General features: G+C 44.9%; 1 protein-coding gene across 3 annotated transcripts in view; it reads right to left on the bottom strand.

Moving 5' to 3' along the window:
• Window positions 1-13,340, bottom strand: part of GATA5 (GATA binding protein 5) — a 59,097-nt gene extending 45,757 nt beyond the window's left edge. The window contains exons 1-2 of one of the 3 annotated variants that reach the window (XM_084848410.1): window positions 13,214-13,340; window positions 12,242-12,388 (exon numbers count right to left, since the gene is read on the bottom strand). The gene's annotated coding sequence lies outside the window, so the exon portion shown is untranslated. Of the gene's footprint in view, window positions 1-75; window positions 380-1,568; window positions 1,725-12,241; window positions 12,389-13,213 lie in introns of those variants that run through there. The other 2 variants (XM_084848412.1, XM_084848409.1) reach the window with 2 other exon arrangements.
• Between the last annotated feature and the right edge of the window lie 12,280 nt (window positions 13,341-25,620).

A 25,620-nucleotide genomic window follows, 5' to 3' on the forward strand; every position in this document is an offset into this window, starting at 1 on the left:
CAGATCTATTCAGAAGTAAGCCCCACTGAGTTCCTCCCAGGTAAGTGAATATAAGATTGAGTCTATGAGACTTACATCCATGTAAACAGGCGCCGGACTGAGGAGAACCCTCGTTGATCCCAATCCGAATTCTGGTTTGGCATATCAATGAGAACTAGCCACCTGAGTTCTCAGTAAACCGATTGGGAACTGCAGCCTGGGCAGGCCTTAATGCTTAAGAACGCAATCCTAAGCATGTTTAGACAGACAGCTAGGCTGGCTAGAGGATGCTGGGAGCTGTGGGACGTTCGTCTGTCTGAACATGCCTAGGATTACGTCCAACGTGGTATAAACACAGGCACCTGTTCCCGTTTGACAATTTTTATCAACCAAGTTAGGAGAAGAAACTAAAGAGTAGTAGCCCGTAAGTGCAAAAGGACAATTGGTTTTCCCGCAGAACGATTAAAAAACACCCGCGACCTAATTCATGACAGCCGCCTCCGTTGCTTAAAGGGCAACATTAATTGGATGCCCGCCCCAGAACAGCCCCTTCTGCCCGTCTTGGGTGCGGCGGGCCTGAGCTGGGCTCCCCGGGGGGCCTCGGTTGCTCACAAAAGCAACGTCGCCATTTTAATCCAGAGGAGTTTCGCAAGGCTCGCTTGGCTCCAGAAGTCTAAGGAACCTTGTTTTCGTCTAGCTGCGATCATCGGCCACAAACTGGGGAGCCCGGGGCCTTCGGACTGAAGGCCCCGGGCCCTCCCGCCCTAACGGTGGGGGCTTGGAGAAAAGTGCCTGTCACGCCGGCTGCATGTTAGGGACTCGGATCTAACTCGTTTGGGCATCAGGCCGTTTGCTCCTCCTGAACCATCTTGTTTCTCCTAAGCTCAGTTGAAATACATCCATCTCAGAATCCAGGCCGGCTTCTTGGGCTGCTCCCTCCCTGATCCGAAAGATGCGCGGTCTCTCCTTTCTCGAGCGCTTGGCTTCGGAGCCAAGTCGGGAATTTGGGGCTGCTTCGGCGTCCCAGGCGAAGGGAATGAAGGTCTCTTTGCAGAGTCTCACCTAAGATCAACCTAAATCAAGTAGGGGCGGGGAGCAGCGCGCCTAAAAGGCCGCCCCCCGCCCGAGGATAGCTTTCTCCACTTTTAACAACTGCGCCAGGCAGATGTTCAACAGGTGTTGCTTCTCCCGGAGTGGAAATGCGGGCACACCTGATGAACGGCGCTACCTGACACAGCAGGGCGGGGGAAGTGGCAATGTAACCCTAATTTTACCGTTGTGGGCTGTATGTTTATAAAAAAAATTATAACACCCTCCCTCTCCCCCCACCCCCGCCAGAACCATAGCGCTACCTCGGTGTCTCCCACGCACTTGCGTTGCTAGTAAGTGTTGACTAGTGGTGCTGTTTTATTCTTTTTTCTTCCACTGACTTTAGTCTATATTTATTAATAATAATACAATTATTATGTGTAACTTTGTTTATTATTGTTACTATCAATTATTAAATTGGACGCTGCCTTGGAAGTCTGTCGTGATGGAAAGGCGAGGCATACATATTTAACTAAGGCTGTAGTCCTATGCCCGCTTACCTGGGAGTAAGTCCCATTGAACTCACTGGGGCATACTTCTGTGTAGACATGTAGAGGATTGCACTGGAACCATGCAAAGCTCATGCGTATTTCCTCAGAACTAAGCTTGGGTGTGTTCAGTGGGGTTGACCCCGACATAAATGTAGATAAGACTGCAGTCCAGCTAACTGATCCACAGGTGTTAGTCGAAAGGTGATTTCCTGAGACTGGGGTAAAAAGGGCTGGTTTTATATTCTGTTTTCTAAAATGAAACGATTTGTCTCAATGAAAAAAAGAAAACAAAAAACTGAAATAGATGAGAATATCTCAAGATACGTTTCGTCCATATATTATATTCTAAAAAGCCAGCAATTATTTATAATTATTTATAATCCCACCACACCCAGTTGTCAAGTATTAAAAAAATCTTCCTTCTCTTAAAGTTTTTAATTTTTTCCCCATCATCTTACTTAAAAAAAAGAAGCCTATGGCAAGAAACAAATGATAAAACAAGCCACAAGGACTATCGAGAGCTAGATGTGCCGCCTTCACAATCAGCGCTATTGTATTGAATTGACTAATTTTCTGCTGTCTTTACCTGTTCCATAATAGGTTGGAGGGAGCCTCCAGGAGAGGCCTGAGATGATGTACTTTTAAAATTGTCATTTCGCCTTTCTGGCCAGTATGCCCCTTACAAGTAGGTTTACCTTACCTTACTTTTCATTTTAATTCAAAGTATAGCAAAGAATTAACAATCCAAGATGTTAACAACAGTAATACATTAACAAATACACCCAACTAGGATTGCCGTCTTGTAAAACGTATGGAGAAATGATTACACGGAACATTAACATCAGTAATGGAAAGAATCCATTATCTCTCACTTTCTCTCTGTCTTGTCAGTTTCCCCTCTGCAGTCTGCAAAATGGGGAGAACAGGACCCCCATGAACCTCCAGCCTTTAATGTGAGATACGTTTCATTCCTAGACTTTCAGCCCGGCCTATGTATGCACATTTACTCCAAGAAGTGTGTACTGAGTTCAGTGGGACTTACTCCCAGGTAAGAGTACAGAGGATCGCAGTCCCTGAATACAATGCCTGGGCTTCGTATGTAAATATGAAGCCGTCCGTCTTAAATTAATGTCGCAGGTCCTGAGATCCTCCTGGGGGGAAATGGGAAACAAAATGTATTTTCTTATTGTCGAACTCTTAAATAATCCAGGCTGCAATCCTATACCCACTTACCTGGGAGCAAGCCCTATTAAACTCAATGGGACTTAGTTCTGAGTAGACATGTATAGGACTGCATTGTAAGGATTGTATCCAATGTTAGTCCTATTTAGAGTACACCTATTGAAATAAATGGATCTTAAGGTAGACTAACATTGGATACAACTCTAAGGGAGCAATTTCATATCCACTTACTCAAGAGTAAGTCCCAGTAAAATCAGTGGGGCTTATTTCTGAGTAAGACCGTTTTGAAGACGAAAAGGGCAAAAGCGGCTGACATTGATGGCCAGGATTTACCAAATGGCAGCCAGAAATGTCAGTTAAGCCCAACCTGCGTTAAACAGTTCTGTGGGTTGTTCATCATCATCATTATTTATGGACCCCAAGGTAGCCAGTCCTTTTTCATTATCATCCGGAATCATGTTCCAGAAATCAAAGGTAAAACTCCACAGATGACTTTGATTCTAAGCTCAGATGTCAATTCCTTTGAAATCGGTGGGACATACTTCAGAGTAAACATGCGTAGTGTCAAGTTGTAATTCCGAGTAAACATGGATTGGATCGGGATCTCCTGTGCCTTAGGATTCTAGAGCCAGAGGCAAGAGGGCAAAACCAGACACTACTTTAAATCTGTATCTAGTTTCTATGTCCTTTTTCATTATTGCTCTAGAATAGGTGCACGGCCCTCTATTCGGATCAGGACCCTAGCTTAGTAGGGTAGGGGGGCTTTTATGATCCGGATTGGGCTCCCTGCACCTAAAAAAGAAAAGGAAAAGACATAGCTGCCAGACACAGCCATAAACTAATGTCTGATTTGGCCCTACGTCCCGAATCGGGTGCCCTCTGTTTAATTAGGTCATTTTCGAAATATTTTATAAGTGTTTCCAATCCAACCCATCAATCAAGAAAGGAATTACTCCAAGTTTGTCTCATTGATTTCAAAGAGATTTATTTCCAAGTAATTTGCTCACAATTGTAGCCCTCTTTGGGAAACGTGGCATTGCATTCAGTAGGAATCACTTTCGAGGGAATAATATATTCAAGGATGGGGTAACAGTGCCAAGGTCCTTAATGTGGACTGGTTACACTGTATCCCTTGTATTAAGTATCTAGACTTACCCTCATTCTGGGGCACCTAAAGGGTTAAGAATGGACGATTTCACCCTCCCCTTTTCGGAGGCACCCTTAGGCACCTGGATGGACTAGGGAAAGGACTGGAATTAACTACTGTAACTCTGGAACTCCCGAGCCCCACATTTTTCCTATGCATATTTACTTGGAAATAATTTCCATACAATTCAGTGAGGTTTACTCCTAGATGAATATGTGTAGGATTGCAGCCAGAAGGGATATGAGTAACTATTCTGGATAAACTAAACTGAGCAAATTCATGGTCCTTATCTTGCATTACTGGTGTAAAATCGGAGAAGGGGAGTCTTGAGAAAGAGGCTTCCTAAAACATTAAGGAAAAAAAGAAGCATGTGTTCCTTAGTGGAATTTTCTGTAGGCTTTAATTTTATTTTCAAATGAAATTTGGATGCATTTCCAAATCCTTCTTTTAACACACACCAAGAGCACACACTCACTAGATCATACCCAGGGCCCAGTATGCAGTTTCCAGCAGCGGACAGAGAAATACCTCTGAGTGTTGGCGAGCTGGCTATAGAGGCAGAAACCACAGTCTGTTGCTTGTTCTCAGGATCTGCTCTTCAGATGTTTACTGCCTCTGCCTGTGGAGGTTTTATTTAGCTATCATTGCTGATAGCCACCAGTAGAGTGACCTCCATGACTTTCTCTAATTCCCCTTGAAAGTTGAAAGCCTTCGAAGCTAGGCCTGTGCTGAATAGAATCAGAAAGCTCACCCTTGGGAATGCCTTGCTCACACGTACATGTTTGTTATTGAACATAGCATCATGTGAGGACTTGTGTTTACGAATGGGCCCTCAGTCATCAATACTTTCATTCATTTATTATATTTCTATACTGCCCCGTAGCTGAAGCTCTCCGGGTGGTTCACAAAAATTAAAAACCATTAAAATACCTTATAATTATAAAATATAAAAACCTTTCACATAATGGCATGAAACAAATGACACGCACAATAACATATATCTAAAACAATTTAAAAACAATCAGCCAAAGACAATCAAGAGACTCATTATATGCTGCCAAATGCCTTAGAGAAGAGGAGGCATGCATTTGTCCCTGGGTAGCACCTTCATACCTGGGCCCACCACCTGGCTGCTGCTTTTCGATAGAATCAAGCCAGTATTGAGAGATGGACAGGGCTGTGTGCGAATTAGGCCTCAGCCCACAATTATGTCTTATTGGGTTGTGGGGACAACAAACTTGGATGACTTTCTGTAGTGAATGAGCCACCCATGACCTATAGAAGCACAGCCACGTTTGGAGGGGAACTCTGGCTGCTGCCTCTGGCTTTAAGTCCAAGAATCCTGCTCTGTGTTGTTCATGTAGACCCAATTATGTGGCAATCACTGCAAGACCCAGGTGGTCAGAAGCTAACTTACTGGAGGACAACTTTCAGAATGTGAGGTGAGAGGCAGGAGGAGTAAGCAGATTGCCAGCAAGTTCTACTGCCACTGTTCTCAGTACACTCCTTTTCCTGGTGGACCATCTACTTTTTTAGGGGCCAGATTTGGACCCAGGGCCTCCCTCCAGGTGCTGATCTCTGTGCTATTCCAGCAGGCTGAGATGAGGGGTGGGGGGAAGCAGGGCCATTCTGCCAGCTCTGCTGGAAGACTTCCCTCCCTCTTCCCTCCCCATCCCTTTTTCCTTGTGTGTCATGGCTTTTTAGGTTATAAGCATGTGGGCAGTGACTTTCTTTCTTTCTTTCTTTCTTTCTTTCTTTCTTTCTTTCTTAATTTCTTTCTTTCATGTTAACTGTTTCTGGAGTCTTTTCAGGTAAGGAGTGAGATAAAAACACTTTAAATAAAAATCTTGATATATAAGAGCCAGTTCCCAACATCCCATCTCTTAGAGTGTAATCCTGTGCATGTTTAGACTGTAAAAAAAGTCCTACAGCTCCCAGCATGGCCCAGCCAGCATGGCTGGGGCATGCTTGGAAACATAGCACTTTTTTCTGTCTAAACATGGATAGGATTGTGCCTTAGGCTGCAATCCCATACCTATTTACTTCAGAGTAACCCTATTATTTCAATGGACTTCTGAGTAGAGAAGGAGAGGATTGCACTGTTACACCTGCCTTGCAATTTTTACTTTCTGTATTGGATTTCCTTCTCACCCCACTCCTGCACCATATTGTACTGCACATAAACCTGAAGCTTGCTATAATACTCCATGTATCTGATGAAGTGGGCTCTAGTCCACAAAAGCAAATGCCAGAATTAATGTGTGAGTCATTTAGGTGCTGCAAGACTCTTTGCTGTTTTTAAAAACACAAAATCAACAAATCAATGGACCATAAGAACAATTGTGTGAAAACAGAAGGTACATAAATAATCACTCATGATAATCAATTGATAAACACCTATACATCAAGTAAAAATAGTGTAAACACAACCATGTAATCAAGAATACATATTACATACGGTACACATAACAATGCTGTAATGAACACAGAGTCTCTAGTTAACAAATTGCTATAATACTGATCAATCGTTTATTGTCACGCAATATGATGAAAACTCTGCCTTTTATTTCCATTCTGTTTCAGAATGACAAACCAGTTATCTTATTTTCTATATCTGTTATGGATGGCAGCCAAACTTGTTCTTCCCTTCAAAAATAGCAAAAGTGCTCCAGTACAACTAGTTGCCAATGCCTGTGCTCTAGCAGGGAAATAATATTCCTAATTTTCTAAAGATTTCCAAGGCTATCCTTACAATAAATACTGGAGAGGCAGAAAGCTGTAGGCATGAAAAAGGTAATCCATGGTTGTTCCTATAATATGTATTCTTGATTACATGATTGTTTGTACACTTGAGTATTTTTACTTGACGTATAGATGGATGTGTAGGTTTTGATGTGTTAGGTTTACTTGATGTATAGGTTTTAATTATTTCTTTATTCATGTAACTTTTGTTTTCAAACAATACAATTGTTCTTTGTTTCTTTTGTATCTTTACTTGAGGGACCTCCTCCTCTTGTTTGGCATTTTTAAAAGCACAGCTACACATTGCAATTCCTCCCCCACTGACCCTTCCGCCTTTCTGAAGCCTGATTCTGCCAGGGGTTCTGCTTATTCTTAGGAACATCGGAATTCCATATGCAGGGGTCTCCAAAATGTTTGGACCCATGAGCATATTTGGGAGTTTGAGAGACTACTGCGAGCACCACCACAAAATGCCTCCCATGGAGGATGTGGCTAGTCACATAATGGCTGCTGTGAGTGGGGGGGGGGCAGGCTCATCAAAAGAGGTGGGCAAGGCTAGAGGCTGGGAGAGAGGGGGAAATAAAGCAAAGGGACAGGGGAGAGAAAAAGTGAGGCTAGGAGGAAGGAGAAACAGTGAGGTGTGGTGGTGGGGGAAAGAAAGAGCATGTCTAGAGGCTGGGAGAGAAACAGGAAGATAATGGGGTGCGTAGGAGAGAAAGAGCAAGGCTAGGGGTTAAGAAGGGAGAGAAAGAAGAAGGCTAGGGATGGGGAAAGGAGAGAAATAGTGAGGAAGGGTGTTTCATGGAGAGAAATAGCAAGGCTAGAGGCTGGGGACAGTGAGATAGAGAGAAAGCAAAGGGGAAAAGTAGGGCCAGGAAGCAACTCTTTCCTTCTCTTCCTGCTTGCTGAACAACTGATCAATGGCAGGTTTAGAAACAGGAAGAAGAACCTGGCATCCTAATATTTTCCAAGTTTTTAAATTAAAATATTGTTTTGAAGGGGAGGGGAGAGCTTTGTGGGTGCTGCTGGAGGTCCCTGGAGGCTCTGCCTTGGGGACCCCAACCATACAGGGTCTGGAATACACCCAAATCATCATGGCCAGCTGTAACTTGTCTCAGCAATAGCCACACCCAGGAACTAGTATTCTGAGGTATCATGCATCTGAACATGGAGGTTCTACCTTTAGCCATTGATAGACCCATCCTCCATTTGTTTCCCTAAACTTGTATAAGTATTGACTTGCTGCATCAAGCCAACTTCCACCCAGTCCTGAGGGAGGCCACCTGTTGTCTTCCAGATATTGCTGGGCTCCAACTCCCATTAGACCCAGTTAGCATGGCCAATGGTAAGGGATTATGGGAACTGAAGTCCAAAATATCCAAAGGACATCAGGTTGCCTAGCCCTGATCCAATCCAAAATTCTGTATCGAGGGCCAGAGGAAAATGTACCAGGGTCATCTTCTAGTTCTGATCTTGACCACTACAAAGCATCGCCCAGTAGAGAATAGTTCACTGATCTTCAAGTGCAAATGTACTTCTGGTAGCAGAAGTAGCTTTGTCTGCCAGTATTTTTTTCAGTCTGATAATGTTTTTGAATACACTTGGGAATATAAAACTCTGTGGGTGAGGTGGAGAAAGGACAGGGATGGGGAGAGCAGGCGGAGTGAGGCTAGAAGAGCACAGCCATTTTACAGGGAAGATGAGGAAGATGGTTCCAGTGGAGCAGCTAGGATTGGACCTCGGGGCCAGAGTTTAGGGCCCCTAAATGACTGCCTAGAGAGTGGCAGGTGATGGGGACTGGAGCAAATAGGACCAGTATTGGGCTGCAGGATCCTTTCTATATATCCTTACTTTCTGTGTATTTTGTACAATAAAATGGCATTTATTAGTAAATGTACAATCTCATGAATGTTTAGACAGAGAAAAGTCCTACAGCACCCAGCATTCCCCAGCCAGCATGTCTAAACATGCATAGGATTGCACCCTAAACATGTTTAGCATCAGAAACTAACTCCTTTTTATTCCAGTGCTATGCTTTAAATGAGTTTAAATTGCAAACCTACATGCTCAAGGGTATTGCTTCTTTCTTCTTTCTTCAGTTGGGGTCCAGAAAGTTTTCTGTTGTTTGCCCTGGCCACATATCAGCAACCTAGTGGCAGTTGTAAAGCATGGAATTGTTGTGGCAGGGAGAAGAGAAATGTTAGTTGCATGCTTCATAACTGAAGCAATACAACATGGTCATCTCAAGTGCCCCCCCCCCCTCTTAAGTCCAGGATCTTACCTAACTTTAGCCCTGATTGTTCCAGGGAGCTGGCCTTGGCAAGAGCCTGTTAGAAATAAACATACAAATCCAAAGCGACATATTTATTTTGAATGGGGGTCATTCCCACACATTGCCAGCATACAATTTTATACAGCAACAAGGGCAAGGTAGAAGATAGGAATGAATTAGTAATAATTATTAATTAAATAATTATTCCAGGATATTTTATAAGTTTTACTCCAGTCCTTCTATTCACTAAGCTGGTAGCTTCAGGCACACTCCTATGCCCGTTTCGACAGAAAAAAAGGCCCACAACTCCCAGCATGCCCAATGCAACTCCCAATGGAACAAGCATAGGATCACACCCTTATGAATAGCCAGAAGAATGGCAGTAATTACCCTAAAATTACTTTCCAGTGCAGTGTCAGAAATACTCCTAGTGCTAGGTATTAATAATTCGCAGCTGGGCTGGATGCAAAGAAGAGGGGGTGGGGGTGAGAGGGGGAGAGTAGATTTAGGAGGGGTGAGCTGTCCAGGTGAGTTTTCTTCCAGGGCCCTGGAACAGACTGAGCGGCGCCCTTCAGACGCCCCCGCCTTAATCCAGCCCCCCTCCTCATGCTTCCCTTTTGATTTGTAGACCTTTTGCCCTAACCGAGACACGTGGCGTCCTTAGCCGGGGTTGCGATTCGGGATCGGGGCTTTCTAGCACAGTAGCGATCCGGGGCCTGGCTTTGAACGGCGATATAAGGAAAGGGAGATCGATCGAGACGGGAAAGGGCCCGAGGCTGCGTGGAGGGCTAGGAAGGATTAGGCTTCCATCGCCTTTTGAAAGGCAAACGAGTGCGGAGAGGCGGATAGAACGAGAGATGCCTCAACTAAGTGGAGTGGAGACCTGGGTTGGAACCCCTTCTCTTCCATGGACCCAGTGGGAGGCGCTGGCCAAGTCACGCTTTCCCAGATCCCCCTCCGCAAATTATATATATATATATATATATATATAGCCACCTTTCCCGCAAGGAGCTCTAGGCGGGATCCATGGTCCTCCCCTCACCATTTGACCGTCACAACAATCCTGTGAGGTAGGGAAGCCTGAGAGTTGGGGACTAGAAACCGAGGGCCGTATCCAATGTTAGTCCTACCTAGAGCTGACCCATTGCAATGAAAGGGACAAATGGGTTGTGACTAACTGAAGTCGCATTCGTTGCAATGGGTCTAGGTAGGACGAACATCGGATACTACCCCGATACACGCTTACCCAGGAGTAAGCCCCGTGGAACCGAATGGGGCTCCCTTCTGAGTAGTCATGCATAGGATTGCGCCGCAAAGAAGGAGCCGAACTCTTCCAGGGAGACCGAAAGGTTGTTGCGCTCAAAGCTCCACTACCTCTCTCTCCCCCTCCCCCACAAGTCAGAGGAGGGGGTGTCACCCCCAAGAGCCCCCCCCCGGCTCTTGGTTAGCTCCCGCCCTACATGCCACCCGCCCGGAGGAGCAGAATAAAGATTGCGAAGCACTTTTGAGAATTCGAAGTACCAGAGAGCGAGATCAATGTTACAGAGCGTAATAATTCACCTTTGCCAAGCACCCACACGCGGATGCTCCCAAATCGCTTACTCCACACGGAAAAACTGGGATGTAATGTTATTACTTGCAGGCGTCTCGATTTATATACGAGTAAAGTGTGAGCATACGCATCCAGTGGAGGCTGGTGGCTCCAATTTCGGCGGGGCTGTAAATCCATTCCAGGTTTCAGTCAGAACCAGCCAGAACTCTAAAGGAGCTATTCAAGATGCGGAACCCTATCGCCAAACTAGGTTCAGAACCTTGGATAGCTCCTTTAGAGGTCTGGCTGGTTCTGACCGAAACCCGGAATGGATTCACAGCCCCACCGAAATCCGAGCCACCAGCCTCCATTGTACACATCTATACATATCCATCCCCACCGCCACAAACACAGGTATTTGATATAGGAAGTAAATATGTTATTTATGGAGCTGTAAGAAACGTGCTAAAGTTGACACACGTACACGTATGCGTGCACCTCGGAAGTAAATCTCCTTGCTTTCAATGGGAGTTTGGGACAGGACTGCATCCTTAAAGTGGAAGCCCCATTGAACTCAATGGGTCTTATTTCCGAGTAGGCATTTATAGGATTGCACTGTTACACGTACTTCATTTTGGCTAGATCGTGGTTTGCCTTTAAAAAAACAAACCCCTGCCTAAGAGCACAATGCTCTACATGTCTACTCTGAATTTAGTCCCATTGAATTCAATGGGGCTCACTCTCAGGTAAGTGTGTACAGCATTACAACCTACATCTTTTAAGCCCTGGTTGCCAAAATTTGACACAGCATTGACACAGAGCCGAGAGCTGAAATACAGTTCCTTGGCTGAAATTCCATGCAGAAAAGTCACAGAGTAAATTCAAAATGCAAACGTTTGGTACTTCTTGATTGCTCCGCTCTGTGCAGTTTGGGATTTTTGAAAACCTGAGCGACAAAAATCCCCCCCCCCGCGTAATTACTTCCTGTGTGCGTTTTATAACGCGCATCCCTGCAGTATATGTTGTAGGTGAAATTATATGAGTCACATTTACCCACAAGTTAGACAATACAATGCACGGTTCAGCATGCAGCTCATGTACATAAATAGCCTGTTGTGGATATAGTAGTCGAGTAAGGATATCTATGAAGCTCAGCAAAATGATCTATAGTTCTGCAGCACATACACAGCACGCCCACTTTGCAACATAAATTGTACATCCAGGTCTTACTACGCTTTCCATGTTGGCAACAGCTGTGGTCTTATATGTGTGTGTGTATGAAATATTATGTAACTGCACAACATATGCAAAGCGCCCTTTTTGTTTGGGTAAATAATGCTTTGATGATGTTCGTATAATTTCTTTCATATGTTAAAAGAATCGGGCCGTGTGTGTGTGTGTGTGTGTGTGAGATTTACTAACAATTTCCAGAGGGGAAACAATGTTGGTCTTTATGGGGACACAGGGCTGATTTTATTGTTATTGTTTTGTGTTCGATCATGATGTAACAGAGGCTACCCGTATGGGATATATACCAAAAAAAAGATGTTTGTAGGTTACTCATTGACGACTTGAGGAGATGGGAGACACTCGATATTAAGTGTTCAAATCAAAGCAGTCATGATTTGGACACACACAGGCGCGGGCACAGATTATGACTGGCGATGCTATTCAACATTTGTTTAGTGTTAATAGTGATCTAAGCGCAGCGTTCAGCTGAAGCCAGTTTAGCACCTCGAACCCTAACCCGAAATCCATTTAAATGTGGTTGCTAAATCCCCTTGATTTTAGTGGAATGTATCCATTACCTTAAGAATGGGGTGCGACGCGATTTTACATCTCGATGTAGTTATGATATTTGCCTGTCTGACTGTTTGTTCCAGAGTTCTATGGAGCAGCGTTTTCCATGGAAACCTTTTTCTTTAATTCACCAATCTGTAGTCACTGCAAACCAGCTCCAGAAAAAGAGGAGTAATTGATCACCCCGGCAATCATACTAATAGTAAAACTAATACTAATACTACTAATAGTGAAACCATCCGATTTCCACTTCTGATCTCGCTAATAATAATAATAATAATAATACTTTATTAGGGAGGGTTATTGTATAGAATGTGGGTACAGCTGTCTGTGTTCAAGGGTTTTGGCCACAATTCTATTGAATATTGGGACTTTCCGGGTAAAGATATATAGAATCGGGCCTAATTTCCCTTTTATTTCCTGTTTCAAACGCAAAAGTAGATCGACTTGAATACCATGGCGTGGGTGGAGGGATTATTCTAGAGAAGAGACAGTCCGATCCCGAAAAACTGAAGCGGGAGGGTTTACATCCTAGCGGACGGAATTGGCACTGAGGAGGACAGGTAACTGGATTAAACCGCACACTTCGCCGGGATCGGTCTCGTAGTGAAAACGGTTTGGAGGATTAAAAACCGGAGAAAATAAATAGCTTAATCCGCAGGCGGCTAGTTTGAACACCCTGATCGAAGTCCTCCTCGCCACCGCCTCAAGTAAATCGGTTTACACGGAAGTTGTGAATTCTGAGGCGTTGTTCAGTTCGAAACACGCAGAACAATTCTAACTTTTCCCAAGGAAATTGACTCAACAATATCTTAGCCATGAAACTGACAATATCGCAGCCTGAGTGTTGTAAAATTATGTTCGCAGAATATAAAGACTTTAAAGAAAAAAATGTGTTGGTGAATCAGTCCAGGACGCCAACTTTCTCCCCTCCCCAAGAGCCCAGCGATTAAAAAAAAAAAAACCTTTCCCCCCTCTACCTGTCCAGAGTAGCTTTTCTGGGCGTTTTGGCTGGTGAGGTCCTGCTTTCAGGTGCCTCCTGAAATCGACAAGCGAGGAGGGAACTCCAGTCATACAGCGACAGAAATCAAAAGATGGTCAGGAGGAAAGGAGGAGGGGAGGAAGAGGAGAGGAAGACGACGAGACGGATGTTATTTGGAAGGTGAAAAAATATTTTTTGGAAGAGATACAAGATCGGAGGAGGACAAAAGAGAGAGAGGGAGAGCTCGGGGAAAGGAAGATGAATGGTGCAGACTGAAAAGAGAAACAGCCTCCCGGGTGGAGGGGGAGGTAGCAGGCTTGGTGTGGGAAGGAGGGCGAAGAGACAGAGAAATCTGTCTCTGGAAGGGTTAAATAAACAGATCGCCCAGCAGGAAAATGATATGCGCCTCGTATGCGATGCGCCCGCGGCGGCCCTGCTAGCCGGAGGGGAATCCCATTTGGTGCGTGAGAGTGTGAAAGCGGGTTGAGCCCCCAAGAGCCGTTTCTTCGAGCTCCCTCCTTCTTCATAGGAAAATGGTCATCATGGATCGCTTCTTCGGAGCACTCACTTCCAGGCCAAATCTCACCCGCCCCACACACGAAACACCATTATGATGCTACCTTAAACCAGCCTTCCCAACCAGAAGCCCACCAGATGAGCTGGACAACAACTCCCAGCATCCCCAGCCAGCCATGGGATGCTGGGAGTTGTAGTCCATTACGTCTGGAGGGCCCCAGGTTGGGAAAGGCTGCCTTAAGCTTGATGGTCCCAATCCAGACAAAGTTAACGGCGCATAAGGCTGAGATCCTATGCACGCTTGCCTGGGAGTAAGCCCCGCTGAAGCCAGTGGCGGTCTGCTTACTAGTAGAACAAGCCTAGGATCGGACTGCACTAAAATCCATGGGGCCAGGTAAAGAACGGCCCGCGCAGGCCGACCCTCACCACGTTGGCTCAGACGGAATTAGTGGGACTACTAACGGGAATGACTCTCTAGTGTTTAGGATCGCCTCCTTGACAGCTGCCCTGATCCTGTGCCTGTTTGCTCAGAGTAAGTCCCATCCGGTTCAACGGGGCTTAGTCCCAAGTAGTTCCGGCTGAGCATCAGGAAAAACTTCCTGACTGTTAGAGCAATATGACAATGGAACCAATTCCCCGGGGAGGTGGTGGGCTCTCCCACACTGGAGGCATTCGAGACGAGGCTGGACAGCCATCTGTCAGGGATGCTCTGACTTGGATTCCTGCACTGAGCAGGGGGTTGGACTCGATGGCCTTGTAGGCCCCTTCCAACCCTACTATTCTATGATTCCAGGCGTGCACAGGATTGCAGCCTGAGTGAGTCACTCACATCGGGTTGATTTGCAATGGGATTGAAGCGCGACTCTCCTTCGCTGTATGGAGGCCTATTTGTTTTAGGATGATAACATATTCGGGAAGCCCTATCCAGGCCAAGAAATGGAAGGGGGCGGCAAACTTTTCGAGACGTTATGAATATCTATCTATCTACACACGCACACACAGACACATATACAGGGAGCCCGTTGGCTTTCAGTAGAAAGTGGGTGTAGTCCTCTTCTCAGATTCGGGGCTATAGGCAGGAAGAGCGCTGCTTACTTGAGAGGTGACAACGCCGAGGGATGCTAACGCAATTCCCCCAGCAGGCTGGGGCGGATGGGACTTGTAGTTCGACACAATCTGCAGGGTTACACGCTCCCAGCCCAGCTAGCACGCTACGCAGCACACTAGCGGCGCTCGGTTTCCACCTTTACTCTGAGTCCCCTTTTACTCTCCGCGCATCGTAGATTATTATAATACTCTCCCAGTGAAAGAACAATCCGTTTGAGTAACGTGACGAAACGACTCTTTTCCTAGCTTGAGAAAAGGGGTTCAAATATGAAGTCTCCTTACTTTAAATGTTCAACAGTTTTGTTGGATTTGGGGGTTTTAAAAAGTGGTGGTAGGGAACGAGGCACAATATACAGTCAAAATTAAGCTCTGTTAAATTTCACTGATTTCAACTAGTGTTAAGCGTATGCTTATGGCTTCTGCTGAATGCAATAGGACTTTAGTACTGCAATCCAACAAAATACACACCTATTCAGATGCAAGTCCCATCAAAGGTAAGTGTGTATAATAGCACTGCAGCCTAGAATGCTTAACTTTGGCTGGATTATGCCCCAGATACATTCTTTTGGCAGTTATGCACCATTATTGCCAAAGAATTCACCACCAAGATTTAAGATTTAGTTTAAAAAACGAACCAAAAACACCATCTAAAAATGCATTTCAAAAACACGGTTCAAACTTTTTGAAGTTTCATAATACAAATCATATTTCTGAAGCCTAATGTTGGATGTGTGTGAAATCATCCGGGTCAGGCACTTGGAAATCCCATTGAGAGGAATGCGATTTACTTTCATGTAAATCTGTTTAACCACCTTAAATTCAAGTGCTTCAATATCATCATATTGCAAATGAAGGTCATTTGGAATACAGCTGAGTTACGAGTCAAGTTATATAATGGCAAATATGAAAGTAAACAGCAGGGATCAATTGCTCTGATGAAAGCTCCACATTCAGTTTTGCTTCCCTTGGGACTGGCTAAACTTTAAATGGACATTGGGGAGGTATTTTCACAGATCTACCCTAGTCCATATTAGAATCACTTTGTTAGCCCATACAGTCTGCCACGCCTTTATAGTTATAATCTGAAATCTAACCTGCCCCATATCCATATGTTTATGATACTGATATTTTAGATATTTCATTGGAGCTTAATAGGCAGATCTAATGTTTGATTAATAATGCTTTATTAAGCAGAGCACAGAACTTTGCTGTGGGTTTTTAATGCCCAGAATGAGAGTAAACAATGGAATTACAGCATTCGTAATCTTTTTGCGAAATCCTAGGCTGAATCCACAGGGCACTTGCAGTGGACTTCTTGAATTGAGCCAGTGTAGTGTAGTGGTGAGAGTGACGGACTGGGAGCTGGGAGATCCGGGTTCTAGTCCCCACTCGGCCATGGAAGCTCACTGGGTGACTTTGGGCCAGTCACAGACTCTCAGCCCAACCTACCTCACAGGGTTGTTGTTGTGAGGATACAACTGAGAGGAGGAGGATAATGTAAGCCGCCTTTGGTTCCTTGCAAGAGGAAAAAAGGCGGGATATAAATGCAATAATAAATCAAAATAAATGGCTGGTAAACTATGGCTCAAGTTACCTTGAAAACAACAGCATCAGGGACACACGTGCGCACCACACGAGTGCACCTGTCCACAGCACAATGCACCTCTCTTACACTGGGTGTGTTGGAAATTCATATGGAGCAAGGTGATCCAGCCACAGTGAAGCATGGTTAAGTTCCAGTGATTTTAATGGGAGAATTAAACACATTTACTTGGGATTGCATCCATTTAATAAAAAATGAAAATAAAAGGTGGACAGTGTTAAAAGCAACTTTAAAGTATTGCAGCATGTGGGAAAGGCATATCAGATCTTTCCTTAATAAACTTAAGACCATGTCTCACACACAGCACTTTTAGATGTATATGTATCCCAAAGATGATTTGTGTGGGCACTTTGAATGTAACAAGCAACTGTGTCCAACATATAATGCAAGTGCATTATAAGTACAGGTACATTTACCAGTTAACCAAGATTGGCCACAGCTTCTTCTTAAGTGCACTCTTGGTGTCAAACTGGGCTTTGCTGCCACATAGTGTGTGATGGCTCATGTATAATCCAATCCATCTGAACAGAGCCAGTGTGCTGTACTGGTTAGAGTTTTGGACTAGGCCTGGGGAGACCCAGGTTCGAGTCTCTGCTCTGTCATGAAGCTCACTGGGTGACTTTGAGCCAATCACTGACTCCCAGCCTAACCTACCTCACAGGGCTGTTGTGAGGATACAATGGAGAGGAGGAAGATCATGACCGTTGGAGGAAAAGCAGAATACAAGTGTAACAGACAAACAAACAAACAATGATTTAATGATGATATTGTGAAGATGCCCCATAAAAAGTGAGTGAACAAAAAGTGGCAGTTCCAGAGTAAACAACTAGAGCTGAGGCACACCCGAATCATATGATACAATGTCTTTTACAATGCCCATTACCTCTCCCTCTCTTTTAAAAATTTAGCTGGCAGTTGCTGATACATGATGGAAGCCAGTTATTTTTTAAGTTGTGAGGGTTTTTTGGTCAAATGCATTTTTCGGCTATTTTAGCAAACTGCTTTGTGAAGCTTTATTTATAAGATGGGGGATCCATCTTTAAAATCCATCAGTTGATCAGACTGGGATGAAAAAAAAAAAAAGAGGAATTTTGCGAGTGCAAAAACACTGATTCAGCCAAAGTTAAACACTTTCAAGCCTCATTGATTTCAATGGAAAAAGTGTACAGCAGTATTTCTCAGAGATAAACTAGGTTGAATTGAATGGGACTTAGAGAGGAAACCTAGCCAGGTTCATTCAGAAGTTAGACCCATTGAGTTCTGTGGGGCTGACTCCTGGGAAAATGTGTATAGGACTGCAGGACTGTTACTTTAAGGGTATACTGAACTCTTTCTTTGATATCAATGAGATATCAAATGACTTTGATTTCAGTGGTGCTTATGATGTTACACCTGATCCACAATCATGTTAAAGTGAAATATTGGGATTGAAGCTGATTTGTATCCTGTTTCTGAATCATCTGTGTACAACCCATGAGCTCCAAGTTCTGTTGGGATAAACTGGACCTACTTAAGAGTACATCAGTGCTCATGTGCATTCCAATGGGGCATGCACAAGAAAAGTTCCAGATTCTGTGTCCATAATGCAATCATGCACATAACCTCAGAAAAGCTACTAGTCCCCCCTCTCCATACCCATATACATCTATTTAGTTAGCTTATTCACACATGCCTATGACAATATGGTGACACCATGACATTTAAAAAGAACAAATTGTTTTCCAGTCTAGAGGAATTTCTCTGCCTGGTGACTGAGATTACTTTTTTAAAGTTACCCCAGGTGACTAAGTGAGTAGCTATTTACAAACCCTTCATACAAATTGGGATCATTTTTGTTACCCGTCCGTACCCACTGGTCACTTATTCAGAAGTGGGAGGGGCTTATCTTTGGTGTCAGTGGCTTCTCTCAGCAGCTGTCCCCTGGTGGCTGATACTTTCATTTCCCAGAATGCCTTGGATCAGCATTCATAGAATCATAGAATCATAGAATAGTAGGGTTGGAAGGGGCCTACAAGGCCATCGAGTCCAACCCCCTGCTCAATGCAGGAATCCAAGTCAGAGCATCCCTGACAAATGGCTGTCCAGCCTCGTCTTGAAGGCCTCCAGTGTGGGAGAGCCCACCACCTCCCCAGGTAATTGGTTCCATTGCCGTATTGCTCTGACACTCAGGAAGTTTTTCCTGATGTTCAGTCGGAATCTGGCTTCCTGTAACTTGAGCCCATTATTCCGTGTCCTGCACTCTGGGATGATCAAGAAGAGATCCTGGCCTTCTTCTCTGTGACAACCTTTCAAGTACTTGAAGAGCGCTATCATATCTCCCCTCAGTCTTCTCTTCTCAAGGCTAAACATGCCCAGTTCTTTCAGTCTCTCTTCATAGGGCTTTGTTTCCAGTCCCCTGATCATCTTTGTTGCCCTCCTTTGAACCCTCTCCAGCTTGTCTGCATCCTTCTTAAAGTGTGGTGCCCAGAACTGGACACAGTACTCCAGATGAGGCCTAACCAGTGCTGAGTAGAGGGGAACTAGTACTTCCCGGGATTTGGAAGCGATGCTTCTATGAATGCAGCCCAAAATAGCATTTGCCTTTTTTGCAGCTACATCACATTGTTGGCTCATATTCAGCTTGTGATCGACGACAATTCCAAGATCCTTCTCGCTCGTAGTGTGGTTGAGCCACGTATCCCCCATCTTGTAACTGTGCATTTGGTTTCTTTTTCCTAGGTGCAGAACTTGGCATTTGTCCCTATTAAATGCCATTCTGTTGTTTTCTGCCCAGCACTCCAGTCTATCCAGATCACTTTGAATTTTGTTTCTGTCTTCCAAAGTATTAGCTATCCCTCCCAATTTTGTGTCATCTGCAAATTTGATCAGCATTCCCTGCACCTCCTCCTCCAAGTCATTAATAAAAATATTGAAGAGCACTGGGCCCAGGACTGAGCCCTGCGGTACCCCACTCGTTACCTCTCCCCAGCTTGAGAAGGTCCCATTGATAAGCACTCTTTGAGTCCGATTCTGTAGCCAACTGTGGATCCACATGATCGTTGTTTCATCTAGCCCACTTCGAGCTAGTTTGCTCATCAGGATATCATGGGGCACTTTGTCGAAAGCTTTGCTGAAGTCAAGGTATATGATGTCTACAGCATTCCCACGGTCTACAAGGGAGGTGACTTGATCAAAAAATGAGATCAGATTTGTCTGGCAGGACTTGTTTTTGACAAATCCATGTTGGCTTCGAGTAATCACTGCATTGTTGTCAAGGTGCTTCCAGATGGATTGCTTTATGATCTGCTCCAGAATTTTCCCAGGGATTGATGTCAGACTGACTGGTCTGTAGTTCCCAGGTTCCTCCTTTTTACCCTTTTTGAAGATAGGGACAACGTTAGCCCTCCTCCAGTCATCTGGCACTTCCCCGGTCCTCCATGATTTCTCAAAGAGAATAGACAGCGGTTCTGAGAGCTCTTCTGCCAGTTCCTTTATGACTCTAGGATGCAGTTCATCTGGCCCTGGAGATTTGAACTCATTCAAAGTAATGAGGTGTTCCTTGACCATATGCCTGTCGATCTCAAGCTGCCCAGCATGCAAGAGCTCATGTTGGGAGTAGTATGGTCATCTCTGCACCTTTCTGAGTGGTTACATGCTTGCCCCTTGCTAAGTACTCATCTGAATTAGTGGCATGCAAGAAAATTAATGTTCATTCCCCAACCTGGTGGCCTCCAGATGCTGTTGGACTACAACTTCCAGCATTCCATGGAGCTGCCCCAGATGGTATATCATTCCATGAAAAAAGTGGTGGCTGCTAATAGGGGCCATTTTTTTCCAGAATGCCCTTGAGCAATGCAACACCCTAGGCAATCTGGGAAAAGTAAATGGCTAATGCCAGGAGGCACCCATAATTCTGTTGCTTCTGTTGCTGCTGCCACCACACCTGTCATCACTACAGATGGCAAGAAAGAAAAATTAAGGAACGGGATTACAAGAAAAAGCCAGGAACATGAATACGAATACAACAAATGAATAAAATAATATGAAATAAATAATGAATGAAATGTAATTTTTTACAAATGAATAATGAAGCAAATGAGATATTTTATCACGGTGTTGAATAGAGCAACAAAATGAACATTAATTTTCTTGCATGCCACTAATTCAGATGAGTACTTAGCAAGGGGCAAGCATGTAACCACTCAGAAAGGTGCAGAGATGACCATACTACTCCCAACATGAGCTCTTGCATGCTGGGCAGCTTGGCTATCCCGCCACATAATTAGGAGAATTTTGTCTTCTCTCAGGTGCAGATGTGTGGTAAAACATGTGGCAGAGTGTGTGGCTGGCAATGCAGCGATTTGCCAGGGCTGCTTCCTGACAAGATGTGTGGAGAGTTTCCCCATACATCAGGGGCAGATGTGTGATAATAAAGGTGTGATCAAACAGTCATCTGTATGATGCCTTGTAATAGGTAAATAAACATTGTCAGATTCCATCCTGGGTGGCCCCAGAAATGGCCACACAAACTACAGGAAATTCACCCAAACTAAAAAAAGCCCCAAATCATTGAAGTTGACACCAGCAAATGTCGACCTTCCCCAATCTGGCGCTGTCAAAGGGATTTTGGAATACAACTCCCATTATCCTCCACCAGCAGGCCGCTACAGTGAAACACATCTGGAGGGCACGAGGTTGGCAAACATATTCGCTGAACCAGAGTGAGGATTCTCCTCCTGATCTTGACCGTGCTGTTTTCGGCTACAGAAATGGTAGCTCTGCCTCTTGGATCCATCTACCCTTGACGGAGGTTGGGTTTCAGCTGTTTGGGATCCTTGCTTCTATAAAAGAGTCACTTTTTCCAGAAATGCATGGTTTCCCCCCTCCCCATTCCGCATTGCTTGATCCTCCACCCCAAAGCCAATAAAGCAGGGTAGGGAGGGCGAGGAAGAGGAAGAAGAAGGAGAAGAAGGCTATTCTGGTTTATTAACCTCTTTTGTGGCCAGGTGAAAGGTTAAATTCACATGATTCATTGGAGGCTAGAAGACAGCACTTTGTTGCTAGGAGTTTGGGGAATGCGGAGGGCTCCAGCGAAGGATTCTGACTAATCTTTAAGGGAGAGCGCCAGGCTCCTGTCTGACTGCTGCAGCCCCAGCAGTTCTGTGTTTCATTTCAGACTGTCATTCTCCTATCTCTCAGCTCACTCCCAGCTCTAGCCTTCTGCCAGATCCTGGGAACCGCTGGCTCAGACAAATTTATAGATGCAGAGCGGGGGTGGCGGGGGCAGTGGTGGCACAGGGGTGGGGGAGCAGAGCTTGCTGGGGTTTGGCTGGGCCAAAAGCAGAGCTGCAGCCTCCTCAGCTGGGATACAACACCGAGATTTTTTGAAGGCTGAGCAGAGCGAGGGGCACAGAATCGCTCCACTCGCTGTGTTAACCAGTTGCAAAGCTGGCTGTTGTTGTTGATCAAGGATGTGGACTCTCAGACCTGCTGCAGGCCATATCTGGCCTGCCTGGCATCGCAGTCTGGCCCTCTCTGGTTCCCCAGATGGCCCCGCCCCTTCCCATGGCTCCACCCCTTTCCCCCAGCCCCCTTTCCCCCAGCCCCCTTTCCCAGCATTTGTGCAGTTTTCCCCCATTCTAAAAGGTTGAACTGCCTCTCCTAAAGCTTAGCTCCAGGTGAGAAGAGCTTTCAGCAACCACATGCTGGCATTTTTTGTATTTCTGCTGTTTTGGCCCTGCCCCTTTTTGCCCTTAGCTCCACCTACCAATGGAATGTGGCACCAGAGAGCTTCCCTGAAATGGAATTCCGTTGGCTGAAAGAGGTTCAACACCTTTCTTGCTGCTCTTTCCATTTGAAATCTGCAGTGTGACATTTTGAGTTATCAATATCCAAACATAGAAATAAGGGAGAGGCTAAGGGAGTAGCTGCTGATGTCACCATGGTTCTTAACCATGCATTGCGATATCCTTTTTCTTACTGCTGTTTTTAGGGGCAGGGGAGGAATGACCCATTTGGGGACAACCCAAGACATTTGGGGGCAGATAAGATGGTGCCCCCCTCCCATTCCATGTACAGAAGCAAACCAGACTGGCAGTTGACTCTTATTTCAACACCAGTAATGGGGCAGCATCCTTCATTGCACCTGAGGCCAGTTGTTATTTTTTAAAGAAAGAATCTTCTGTCTTATTAATTAGGGAACACCATTTTTAATCAATCAAAGGGTTATGAATCAGTTATTTGGTCAGATGCAGCAGTGCTCTTAAGTTCTTAAGAGTGCAATCCTATGCATGTCTACTCAGAAGTACAGCCCACTGCATTCAATGGGGCTTATTCTCAGGGTAAATGTGTATAGGATTGCAGCCTAAATGGATTAAAACCAATTGACCTGCAAGCAGAATCCTATGCACATCTCTTCTGAATTCGGTGGGACTTACTCCGAGGTAAGTGCACATAAGATTGTGCTCTAAATGTTTCAACCATATCATGTGCCTCTTAATCAATGGGTTGTATCCAATGTTAGTCTAACTTAAGTCCCGTTCATTTCAGTGAATCTACTCTAAGTAGGATTAGCATTGGATACAACCCAATGAATTCAATATTGATTTATGCTGCAACGTTGAACTCATTTCCAGAGGGGAAGGTATATTATACACTACAATCTTATGCATTTTTACTTGGAAGCAAGTCCCAGTATGTTCAGTGGGGCTTACTCACAGGTAAGTGGGTGTATGATTGCAGCCACAGTCCAGCAACGAGTCTTGGGGCACAAAAGCTTAGCTGTCGCAATAAATCCATTAGTCTTTAAGGTGCCACCACACTCTTCCAGCACAATCCTTCTCATAAGCAAGTCCCTCCAAATTCCATGGGACTTACTCCTAGGTAAGTGGACTCAGAATTGCAACCTTTGTTACATATCCATAAAAGGCCTCCTCCTCCATTAATAGTGAAGTGAGGCAGTGAGCGCTGACACTTTGTAGCCAAAAGGCAGGTACTGAGAAACAAGAGAGAAGCATCTGCATACTCCGGAGAACCCCAAGATTTGCAGAAGCAGAAAAACAACTTTAGGAGAATAACCTCCCCAAGGGGTCACCCACCTCCCAGGGAGCACCCTTCCAAAAAACAGTCTAGTGAAGACTGAGCATGCTCAGGGGCCACAGAATGTTGAGCATCTGTTGGGGATGAGGAATGGAAAAGGGGGGTGGAGTGGAATGGAATGGAGTCTCCTGGAAGAGGGCCTGGCTGCCGGGCTGGTTCCCTGAACAGGAGCATTCCATGCTGCAACATTTTGTTGCAGATCCTACTTGTAGGCCTTTTGCTCGGCTCCTCTGGCTTTCCCCTCCTTGGTACATTCACTCATTGCTCCTGATGAATGCCTTCCCATCCCACCTAATTTTTTCCTCCAGGTCGTCTCACTTTCTATTGCTCAAAGCTCTACAGATAGCTTCAAATTCTTCCCATCCCACCCCTTCTTTGGCCCTATGTCTCTTCTGATTGCCTTTGTTATTTGTTCACATTTATATCTCAGTCCTTCACTTTCATTTCTCAGCCTATTTCTCTCACTTAAAAAAAAAACAAAACCTCAATACAGCTGAGCATTGTTTGGATCCTCATGAAGGACGTATGACTATGTGATGGACGACAGCCCTTCCACTAGTGTGAGTGATCTAAACCACATTGGTTCTCTTCAGGGGGATTTTCTTCTAGGCATGGAACTTCTCCATGATCTGATCCACCATAGGGCATTACATTTGTTTTTATTTGTCATTTGTGTATTTAGCGTGAGATTAGAGTTTTACCAGCAGAAGAACACATAACTCCAGCAGCCTTCTCCAACCTGGTGCCCTCCAGATGTGTTGGACTACAACTGCTATCACCCCAGCTGGCAGGCCAGTGGGTGCACTAGTTGGGGATGATGGGAATTGTAGGCTGTCTGCTCTCTAGAAGGCACTAGGATAGGGAGGGCTGATTTATGATGTAAGATGTGATGCTAGTCACCAGATTAGATAGCTACCAGATACATTCCTCTGTTACCTATGATGAAACCTCCAGGCACAGAGGCAGTATATCACTAAACAACATTTGGTGGGGAACAACAGGAGAGAGGGCTAATGGCTCCAAGCCTTGGTTGTTGGCTTCCTAAAGGCACTGGTTGGCCACTGTGGAAAGCAAGGATGCTGAACTAGACAGACCTTTGTTTTTATCCAGCAGGGCTCTTTTTACATTGGTAAGTGGCGATTGTCACTTGTTCCAGTGGCACTTCAGAATTTGAGCTGTCAATTTTGTTTTTTCTCAATTTCTCATCTTTCCAGTCTTAAGTTCATTTCATCTCAAACTTTGAGAATTTCTCCAGTCTTACATTTGGTTCATCCTGAATTTTGAGATTTTTGGTAAAATTTGCATGAAAAGTTACAAGCATTTCTTTGCACATTTCTCCTAATGCAAGCATTTTTGGATGTACCTTTTCCTAATGAACAAATGTTTGCCTGCATTTTTTCATTGGAGAATTCCACTGCAACATTTGGAAATGTGACTACGAACAACTGGGTTTTGGTTTGAGTGGTTCAAAAGTGCACGATGAGGTACATTCACATTAAAATGTGAAGTGAACAAATTTGTCTCCCATGCCTAGCTGGGAGCTCTGAGGATTGGGCAGTGGTGGAGGAGGAAGCTTCCAGGCAGTTTGGGATGGGATATGCCTGCAAATTTCATCCCATCTTGTCAAAGAGCCAAAACATTACAGCTATTGGTAGAGTGGGAAGCACAAAGCTTCGGATTTCTGAATCTCGCCTTAGGTTTGGTCCCCGAGCCAAATCATGTAGCATCAGAAACAGTCTTAACTAAAGCAGGCTGTTTTCTGATTCACTGTATTGGGGTCTAAACCAAATCTTGAGGTTGGTGCACACCCCTAATATTCACACAGCAGCCTGGAATCCTCCTGGCCCAGGGAACTAGGTGCTGCCACTGTCTGAGGTAAAGCTCCCAGATCAGCCACACACTTTCATCCTGGGCAACCTGTTGCTGAGGGAGGCTACCAGGTTATTTCTGTGTGTGCTGTCAGCACTTGGGTCTGAGCAACAGACCCCTGGGTCTCTGTCTGGGGAAATAGCTGAGCACGGTTGAGTTTGAACCCCAATTCTCCCAGTGATTCCCTTCACCACTTCATTTCATTTATTATATTTCTATACCGCCCCATAGCT

The sequence above is a fragment of the Heloderma suspectum genome, chromosome 4 (assembly GCF_057233095.1).
Source record: "Heloderma suspectum isolate Gila_16-S chromosome 4, 16-S_ref, whole genome shotgun sequence".
Taxonomy (NCBI): domain Eukaryota; kingdom Metazoa; phylum Chordata; class Lepidosauria; order Squamata; family Helodermatidae; genus Heloderma; species Heloderma suspectum.